The following is an 11,821-nucleotide window of genomic DNA, read 5'->3' on the forward strand; positions in this document are numbered from 1 at the left end:
CAAACAAGAGTGTGGTTTTATACTAACTTTTCGAGGAAATAAAAAGATGCCACAGATTATACGATTTGTAACATCTTATTTATAAGTGTGTTCAAAAAGTTACAGTCAATATTTTTGGATAAAGCCTCAACTCTTGTTTAAGCTGAGAGTCGTCAAAATTGGTTTTAAAGTTAAATACTTTTTAAAACAGTATTTAACTTTAGCCAATTTTGACGTTTTTACTTGAAATTTGAGAATTTCTCCACCTGGATAAGACGTATTTACCCGGATTTGACGTTTTTACTGGAATTTGACGTTTCCCTCGGATTTGACGTTTCGCTCGGACTTGACGTTTTAACCCGGCTTAGACATTATTTACCTGGATTTGAAATGATATTCTCGGATCAGACGTAATTTACTCGGACTTAAAGCCTGACCAAACAGAACGTGTATCTCAGCACCGCGCTAGGCGTTAGCGTTAGAAATAAATCCTGACGCCACGCTGTACCGCCAAATTGTATTGTATCAAGTTGGTACTAAGTGGCGTCTCTATATGATCTCTTAGTGTTAACTCAGTACAATACAACTCAGAGCCAGGGCTTACCTCTAGCGCTGAGGTAAGCCCTGAGCCTAGCGCGGCGCTAGAGTACGCGTTCTGTGTGGTCAGGCCTTCACAAATTTTACCCTGACATTAAACTTCTCGGATATGACAAAATATTAATGGATTTAATTAGTATTCAACCAAAACGCTGTTTTATCTGGAGAGATACTAATCCAAGACTGAAAGTAATAAATTACCATAAAACAACTGACAACGCTAGTAGCGAAACCAAATTGTCTAAATTGAAGACGAATTTATTGATATTAATAAGAATACGTGGATGGAATACCTGGAAATGGTGATATCGCATATTACGCGGGAACGTAGGTACGCTTAAAGTGAGAAACAAGCGCTAATATCGTCAATCGATAACAAAGCGATGGAACTGATATGCTTAACCTTTTAAGTTAAATACGAATATATATTATTATTATAATTAGCAATTAGGTTCCAGCACTATATGTATCATATCTATAATATAATATATATGCTACCATCTCTTCAAATATGATGCTTGAGAAATTATAGTTCGATAAATTTGGGAAAAGTCACGTTGTATTTTGTAGAACTTTTAAAAGTTATCAAACTTGTAGATATTTAACGATTTCCTAAACTGTAGACTAACTAATTTGTGTACAGGGTCATAGGAAATTTTAATCAACCTTACAAAGGCAATGATTATGAACGAATGCTTAAAAACTAGAGAAGATATAAGAATGGTTAGGTAATAATACGAACTTATCAGGGTCTACACTTGCAAGGATTATATTTTTTTGTGAACTGAGCCATACGGTGAACTACGTTGGACAACCCATTTCATGTTGAAATAAAGAAAGTAAGTCAATAACACAACTAGTAGGATTTGCTTAGCAAATAAACAAATGATTGATGAAGCGAGAACACCATGAAATGGGTTGGCTTTAGTTATATTACAATTTATTACCCTATTTCAAATCCGATAATTTTGAAGAAGATAGAAAATAACAATTAATTATTTTACGTATTTTTCCAAGTATTGCGAATATTTGACTCACTTGCGTCAAATTTAAAATTAATGTAAATCTGCTATAAACAACGTGACAATGAAATTGGATGTGGGTTTTTGTTTATTTTAAAATATGCAAAATTATACTAACGAGCTTATTGAATATATTAAACTTTCTACTCTAGTAGTATATCTACAAAATATTATGTATTTTATCGAAATTGACTTTCGTATTTAATGCTTGGGCTGGTTTTATTTCTGTGTTACGGTACATATTGCATTTCTTTTAAATAAACACATTTTCCCAATATCAGCAGCAAGCAAAACATTTATTTATCTAGTAAGAGATAAAACAAGTTAGGTACTTACAAATTATGCGATCATATTTTTTTTTTTACAAATTATAATTTTAGTCAATTTTAATTTGTAACGAAATATAATCAGATCATTACCAATATTGCCATATTGTACCCGAGAATTAAATCGATTAAATTTCAAATAATTATTCTCGCTTTTATGAAAGATTATAAAAATAATTCTGACAAAGTCATATTTTTGAGAGAGCGCTATGTTTTGATCGATACAAAAAATTGATTGTGCGATCGATATTTAAGACATTTATACTCCGAGAGATGGAGATCAGCCAAAGGAACAATCTCATTGTTAAGTAGGAACAGATGATATGGATATTATTAGGAGTGTGTTAGTTATAGTTGTGTATTAGTTACGCAGTAGCGCAAAACATATTTTATTATTTAGGTAGTCTGATATTATCAGATATTGTCGTCGCATGTAACCACAGTAGTTGAATTCGGATTCTGCAGCTTAGCACCTACCCCATATTTAACTTTCAGATACAAAAAAATACCAAAAAAACCAACAAAAAAATCTATTTCACGTTATTAAGTCCTTCGTTGTATTAGAAACTGTTGTGATTTCAAAAGCGTAGAGCAATGCATGAATAAATATTGTTAATTAGTTTAATAGATATTTAAGCAGTTTAATGTCAGTTAATTATTTGGTACTGTTAAAAATATTCGAAGCGTATGTCAGAGGTAACATACGAACGACAGTAAGCTAATACACAAGCGACGACCGCGCAGTCTGCGCCGATGACGTCGACGGTCGCCGACTGTTGCTTGCAGTCGCCGGCAACGGTCCGTCAGCGACAGTGTCTACAGTGGCGACAGTCGCTCGAGTGCAAGCCTACTGGCGCTCGTATATTACCTCCCTTACCCAATATGAGAGTAAACCAAGATCAATACTTTATGCAATTTCAAAAAACTGTTTAAATATTTATTTAATTATATGTTCCGTAGATCTATATTTAAGTCTATAGTTCAGAATATCAACAGCTACAATATTAACACGTACTTGTTAAGTTAAATGACTCAGTAGTAATTTCATGCATAATATTTAATCTGTAGGTAACGAGCTACTAAGAACAAGAATTTCTCCGGTTGATTCACGTGCACTACAAAGTCGATGATATTATAAGTAAAAAAGACTTGGACTATTCAACGACTGAAACCGAACCTATCGATCTTTATGCTACAGCGTTTATATACTTCACTAAAATAACCATTAAAAACCGCATAATAACTTGACATAAAATATTATTATTTTATCTACATTACTTATTTTTTACTTTGAATCAATATTACAAAATAATAGTTAATTCAAAATAGAAAATAATTTATTCAGGCCTTTATTAAAATATCTTTCAATTGTCTACTTATTTTTAGGAAATATTTTTTTGTAACTATATATATGCAACAGAATCACTTTTGTACTCGTACTAATCCTTTTCAAATCCTCACTTTACTCATGATATCATTGATTGATTATGCTAAGATCACTATGTATACGGGTATTCACTCACGTACAGTAACCAATTGTAGGCAATTAGTATACCAAACAGTAGCCAAAAACATAGTATTTATGATGCATAATAAGTATACGATATCGTAATGCCTATTTTATTGTTATTTATTGAAAACGTTTATTTTTCCGACAGGATGGTATTTTTTTTGTCTTAAAACGTAAAATTAAAGAACCTTCTTGGTCCTTTCATAAATTCCCATTCATTTCCCTTATAAGTATAAATATTTTTTATTATTGAAAATATTTATAAAGATCTTTTTGTCCCCAAAACAATCGATTTCATCGATACTTGGTAAAATATCAGCTTTGTGTGAAACAAATTATACAACTATCCCTCACAAATATGTATTATCTTTATTATTATAATAGTTGGTTATATTGTTCCTTAATATATATCTAGTAGATACGCATCATAATATAATCGTAGTTTTTAAGTTTAGATTTAGATGGAGAGAGAAAAAAAATCTTAACTTTTAATTATTCTTTTTTTATTGTTATTATCCGTTACCATAAGATATACTTGGTGAACTAATAAACTTTTTCGTCGGCATTTCCTGACAGAAAAACATCAAAATTAATTTAAACTCAAGTAAATACCGATTATCGTAGCCAACTTAGCCTGATGATGCTCCGGTTTTGGAGCGAAATACGTGGTGGAACGTATGGTGGGGTATATTTTTGTTTGTTTGCTATGCACGTATCGTATGCGGGAGGGAGGGTGGTTAATACTGCATAGTTTAAAATAAAAACCATCATAAATATTAGTAGTGGATTATTGCGAAGTAGTTTTAATCCTAACTTTGGTTCCAAACATATTTTTTTCTTGAAATAAAATTTTAAAGTTTATAAAATTAAATGTACAACTTATCATGATTAATACATGCTAGTTTATTGTTTAGTTTCTCTATCAATTGGTCCATCAACCACATGATTTTTCCAAATGATATCTTATTTTGAGTAAACTTCATTAGGGTATTTTTAAAATTTTATCCGAAATATTTTATTACCTTTTCATATCGAAAATCGTGGTCCAACATCCCTTGTTAAATATTTACGAAACAAGGTTTATTTTATACACATTTATTTTTTATTTTGTCGTCCCTTTTATTAAAAACAGTTTTTTCTTACTATGATTCCTGGGATCTTTTTACGATTCCTTATTTTAACAGTATTACATTTTAAAATACCTTTAATTCTTTGAAATTAGTAGGTATTTGCGTCAAATATTAGACTTTACAGAATATTTCACGTATAGCATTGTTTGTAAATAGCTTTTTTACGCTTTTGCTAGAGCTCTACCTTACGCACGTCGAACAAAGATATGCCACTACAATTTATATTAATACATTTTTATGCAAAACAAAATTGTGTTTGTCCACAATATTCTTATCTTTCAGATTATTATTTCTTCATACCTTTATACTATTTTACAGAAACTGTCTAGAAAAATCTGTATTTTCCGAAATTATATTTATGAATAGTAAACAATCCTGCACTCTGCAGGCCTGTCTCACAGTATTACTCTGCGATATTATGTTAACTTAGTTATCATATATTTTATTATTTTTTGTTTTGCTCATTAGTATTGCAGAGGATCCTTAGATGTAAGTATATATAATATTTTCAAAGGTTGTTTAACATATTCTTGAAAAGAGACATCATATTTATCATATAGTTTTTAAAGAATATCATAATTATTCTTATACTTTTCAAGATTTCGTAGCTAGCTAATTAGTTATTATTATTTTTGACTGGTTATATTCATCATACCAAATAGAATAGGTTACCTACCTTAATTATTTTTTAACATTTATAGAGGGAATATTTATTTTGAAGGTACCATTTTGATTTTACATTTGACTTAACAACTTTGAAGTATTTAAAACTATAAACTAAATTAACCTGATAACTATAAAACTAAAATGTTGCGTTCCCCTGATATATCTGCCGCAGTCCTACTATAATTATCAATGACCACATAATTAAAACATATAATTTAAACGATATAAAAATTTCAACGCCACACTAATCTTGACTTGAGGACTTTTATTATGTTCATGTTGAGTAGGACCACATTGAGGTGGGACCCGATTTCTATTTGATATTGATCATAGAATTCTAGTTCATTTTGCTACTTCTGTTATGTAAACTAAAATAATTGTGTAACATCAACCTTACCTAAAACAGAGGCCTATTAAATTAGACAACTAAAGCCAGAACAATCCTAGACAAAGTAACCATAGTCAAACTTTCATAGTCTATACGATTTAAAGACCGATGAGATTTATAACCTAAAATGCGTTTGACCTTTCTAACCGGACATCAACATTTTAACCGGATGACGTACCTATATTTGCTTGTTCGTTACAAGCAGTACAGGACGCCCCCGACCAGGTGATGAAGGACCTGAAGCGGACGGCGGGTAACCGCTGGATTCAAACGGCTCAAGACCGGTCGGTGTGGCGCAGATTAGGGAATGCCCATGTCCAACAGCGGCAGTGGACTCTTAAAGGCTGATGGATGGATGGATAATAGGCCTCTGTTCTATAACAGTACGACAAACTAATACCTATACGCGTGTGGCGGTTTTCATAAACAATATTATCTGTGGTTATTTGTAGTCAACTTTATTAGAGAGATGTTTATAATTTCCTCAGGTCAAGAGTTTTTACGTTAATTTAATATAATTGCGAGATAAAAAATAGATCTCATTCTTATTTTCAATGAAATTTATATTTATTAGGCAATCGTTATAAAATGATAAAGATTGATACATTCATTCGGTAAAAAACTCCTCTTATAAATCCTGTCAACACTATAGCACTATAGCAACAACAGATCGCTTGTGGTACCCCTGCCACACGCACATAAACAGTACATACGTATGTTGTACATATCAACACACATAAAATCAACACACTTTTATGTGTGTTGATATGTACAACATACGTAAAATCTGTAATTATAAGAATTAGTTTTAACTATTCGTGGCACCTCGCATTATAATTTAATGTATCTATTATTGTTATTTACTAAGTTGTCGGTTATATTCCACAGTTTATGTTGATGTAAATTATTTTTAAATTTCAATATAGGTATGTCTCTTTATTAAGTAACAACTAAGATGCTTTCGCTTGTGCTGGCTAATATTATAAAGGTTATTATAATATGTGTAACTAGTAACTAGAAACTCTGTCTTTTAATTACCTATGTAATATCGGTGTATAATTATTGTGACCAATGCATAATGTTAGTAGGTAGATATTATTGTACTAGTGGCCTAAATTACTTTTTTTATTTCATTTGAATTTAGTTCCGTCTTATGGCACAATAACTGTATGATTTGTTGTTTAAGTACAGATGATTTTCCAAAAAATAACAGTTCAAGATTATTTAAATAAGAACTCAGTTGCAATTAGGTTTATGAAGTATGTTTTTATGTTTGTTTCATGTCGATATTTGACCGATTTCAAGACAGTACTTTACATGTATTCATATTTCAAATTAAGGTACTCACGTATGAATTTAGACATAAATTAATTAAAGCGCGTTGAAACAGCTGTTAGTTAGTCGGTACCCCTAGTATGAGATTCCAATCGAGGACTCGATCAATTAAATCGAGAGCTCGACGGCTCAATCGCCCGTCCAAATCGACATGCAGCGCCTTTGAGAGTCGTTTAAGAACTATAATTTGTCAATGTAATATGTAAAGAAATCGAAATCTCAATTGGATTGATTGAGTCCTCGATGAAAACGTCATACTAAGGGTCTATGACTAAGGGTATAATTGTACGGAAAGACTCGAGCCCACCGATGGGACTTAGATGGGATGTTAGTTAAAAATGAAGAAAAAATAATTAATTATATTATTTTATTTTACATATTTTTTTATTATTTGTTTGAATATACAGGGTGAATTTTTAAAACGGGCCTTCAGGGTCAAATCCGAAACTATAAGGATTAGCGAAAAATGCTGAAAGGAGTTACGAGGCCGATTTTGATAAAAACTAAAACTGCATCATTAGTTTTTTTAAATATTTTTTTCCTTAGCCGGGAATCGAACGAGTTCATTTTGAAAAAAATGACACCTCTATATTATTCCACTATCTGATAGTGTCGCTTATAAGGATCAAATTCTGGCAAGTAATGTTATGTGACAAAAAAGGAAAAGGAAAATTTTGAAGAAAATACGTATTTTTTCATACATTGGCATACTAATCCTTAAGGATTATACATAACAAATGATTTATGTATAATTCTTTAGAAACAGACATAAGTCATACCATTGAAGAATTTGTTGGTTAATCAACTAATTATTCGATGTTATGACTATGACATACGGTTTAGTATGAGAAAGTAATAGTTTGGCAAATAAGTTACCGCCGTTTTTAGGATTTACTTTTTAATGAAAATAGATAACTGATTAAATAGTAAATTCTTATTGTTTGTTGTTTACAACTTCGTTTCAACGTTAAATATGATTTTCTATATTTCTTTTTTTAGTAATCACTCGGATTTGACTCTAAAAAGTAATTCTCGCAAATTGTCAACTTTACATCTGTATTAAACGAAACTCCGCCCATAGCAAGTAAATCTATTTTATTGGTCCTAAAAATAACCTTAGCTAAGTCAGACATAAAAATATAAATTGCGAAACAAAACGTCCATTTCGAATTATTAGAAACATTGAGCCAAAAAAAATGTTAATACACGAAATGTTCAAATTAATGAATGGCGGGAACTTAACTGCCAAATTAATATGAAAAAATATGTATTTTCTTAAAATTGAGGCTTTTCCTTTAGTTTGTCATTTATCATTACTTTCCAGATTTTGATCCTTATAAGCAACACTATCAGATAGTGGAATAATATAGAGGGTGCATTTTTTTTCAAAATGAACTCGTTCGATTCCCGGTTAGGGAAAAAGTTATTTTAAAAAAGTAATGATGCAGTTTTAGTTTTTATCAAAATCGGCCTCGTAACTCCTTTCAGCATCTTTCGCTAATCCTTATAGTTTCGGATTTGGCCCTGAAGGCCCGTTTTAAAAATTCACCCTGTATAATCAGAGAATATATTTTAATGTTATTTATAGTTTACAATATTTTATTAATAACTTGGTACAATTTTTCATCACAGAATAGGTTTTTGAATAAAGTCGTGTAAAAACAATCGCGTACAACAGATTGTCTTACGCGATTGTTTTTTATAACGTAATAGGGAGGCAGGTAATTAAATACTACTGTGTCTTAAGGAATCTCAACAAGATTTGGATGTCTCGCCTTCCTATTTATAAAAATATCAACAATATGTCTATAACTAGAGAGAATAACCAAATAGAATCCTAAAATTACCATAAGAGTAGGTACCGTCAGTGACTAATCTCATGCGTTTAAAGTACTGTCTTTCTTGATCGATTGTGATTATTAATGAACAACGAGTGGAATGAGAAAAAGGGTGAACTTAATTAAGATTAACGTACCTATGTACCATTCGTTCTAGTGACTTTCCGTTACTTACTTATTAAAACGAAATTTGGTACATTATTTTGATGCGATAGGAAGATCAACTAATAATATCTACTTGAGTAGACAACACCCAGAAGCGGTATTAGTTGGTGAGAGGCCTCATAATTAGTTAGAAGAATTGTAGCTAATATGAAATTATTTTTCCTCATTTGGCAACAAAACCAAAAATTACAATATTGTTTTTGTTACATATTTCTATGTTCCTGCGTAACGATTTTTATTTCATAAGGTATTATTAAGGTTTTTTTTACTTTTATTTTTGACCAATTTATGTATTTATATTTATGTAAGTATCTTAAGGACATACGAATGTTAGTATAGGCGTTGATCTGAATTGAATGTGCAGATGTTTGAAATCCTACGAACACTTCGTTTATCTTTAATTTTGTGTATTTTAAATCAGTAAATCATAACAAAACTACCTGACTGTGATATACCTGTTATATAACAGGTATTTCTATTAAAAATCCGATATCCGAGAATATAGTGTCACCAGACGGAAAAACCTGTAATACCACTCATTACAGGTTTTTCCGTTTCATCACAACCTCAGAGTCCAGTAATATCAGAAACCAGTTGCATCTATCAACTTTCAAATATTACACATCACTTGCATATGTAGGTACTAATCATATTATGCAACTTACATCTAGCCCACTTCTACCCACATATTCTAAGGAATCGTCAGACGTATGTAGCATATGCATTTAACAAGCAGAATAACAGTAACTGTGAAACGTAAACGTACACCTAAATTTACAATAGATACTGGCACGATTGTCCCTGTAGTTCCGGGACCAGAATAGGGCTACGGTATCCCCTGCCTGTCGTAAGAGGCGACTAAAAGGGGCTCTCGGGGTTACGGGCGGCAAGAGTTCCCACTCTCGAACCGCCCGGCTAGCGACCCCGGGAAGGACGACGGTGTGTGTGGTCGCATTTCGTCGTATACACCAGACGGTGTGGTGACACAAACTCACCTGGGTGGAGCCCGGCGGGGCAGTGCGCTGAGAGGACTCCGGCGCGTTCCTTTGGAGATCCCGGAGTCCTCTACGCAGCGCCGAGGACGGCCACCGGGGGGGTTTTAGTGCGGTAAAAGTCCCACATAACCCCGTGTCGCTCCCACGGCACCGGGTACCTTTTGAAGGTTTCCTCCTCGAAAAGAAAAAAGAAAAAAAAAAGATACTGGCACGATGCCTCTGCGAATGTATATGTACCTATGGAGGTATGCAAAATTAAAGATAAACGATGTTCCTATTTTTTTGTTTATCATACAAATTGTCTTGACAAATAGCATTGATTCTCAAATAAGATCCAGTCAGTGTCAAATAGGTACCTAATAGTACCTATTTCTATAGAACGTAATTTTATATGAACACACAGATTTACTGATAAGGTTCTATTAGGTACTATTGAAATTTTGGATATAACTGAATAAATTTATTGTTTTCCTATGACAAAAATTTAAACATTTCGCGTGTCTTTAAAAAATCTGTATTTCTTCATTGTTTTAAAATATAGTAACAAAACATATGAAAATGAGTTGTTTTATTAATCCATTTAATTTGGTTGTGTATTATGATATTGACGAAGCTAATATAAGATGTTAACTTCAAATTAGATACAGAACTGCTCACATTTGATACTGACTGTGCCGAAAAATAATTCCATAATATTTGAATTTATACCATTTATTAATTTATCTATATTTTGATGATGTTGACATTTAGGCGTTATTTATATGGAGTGTAAAGATAAGGAGTACGGTCTCATAAGCAAATCTGTTGAAAATAAAAGCTTATAAAAATGTAAGCAGTAAATGGCATTGAACATTGAAAAAATAATGTTGGTCACCAGTGTACCAGATTAAAAGAACTGCAGTAGTACAGCACAGTACTGCAGTAATACAGAACCTTAAACTATTTTAGCTATTTTAACACGTGAACATTAACGCCACACTAATTTAACGACGAACACTTTTGGATACATAGAGACCGTACTCCTTACCTATACACTGCATAATTATTTACTTTTATTACCTATTTTAGTACTACGTAAAAATACTGTAGTTGTAGTCGAGTGTGTTATTCGCATCATTTAATGATGCGAAAAGTTTTGGAAGGATTTAGATAACGGAATAATGGACGGTATAAAAGAATCGGTCGTTATTATTACTTCTATTTTTAATAAATTTATTGTAGATACGTGTCGCGACTTCTATCTGTATTAGCCTATCTGTATATCTATAATATATGGTGTTTATGTATGTATCATTACTTTGGAGTTTTATTTATTAATTCCTTTAAATAACCGTCCCTGAAGTACACACACGTTTGACGAATAGAAAGATGAATGCTTTATCTACGTTTGCTTAAGATCTGTTTCAATTTCTCTCTGTGTCACCACGTTATTAAATACATGCAATATTAAAATTTATATTTAATTAAGTCTAAAACAGACTATCGCATTAATTAATAAGCGATACACAACTGATCGAGTACGATTGCTACAATGTATTGTGACGCACATAATTTTATTGTATATTTGAGTCAGCGCTCGAATATTTCGCCTTATTGTCTTAAGTGACAATAATAAGAAAAGATCATCAAAACTTCGAATTTTATTAAAGTACCTTTCATACTCGTGAGACACCTTTGCTAGTGTACACCGGAAATACTTTTACACACATTATACTATTACACAATTACGGCGTTAGTTATATCATAGTATTTGCACTGTGCGCAGCGCAACTGTAACTTTAATGAGGGTAGCTGGCCTACATTGATTATTGATCATCATGATCATCATCATCAACCCCTTACTGTCCAACTGCTGGGCACGGGTCTCCTC

Source organism: Epargyreus clarus, unplaced genomic scaffold, assembly GCF_041222505.1.
Source record: "Epargyreus clarus isolate Ecla_fem2 unplaced genomic scaffold, WU_Ecla_fem_2.2 ptg000007l, whole genome shotgun sequence".
Classification (NCBI taxonomy): Eukaryota; Metazoa; Arthropoda; class Insecta; order Lepidoptera; family Hesperiidae; genus Epargyreus; species Epargyreus clarus.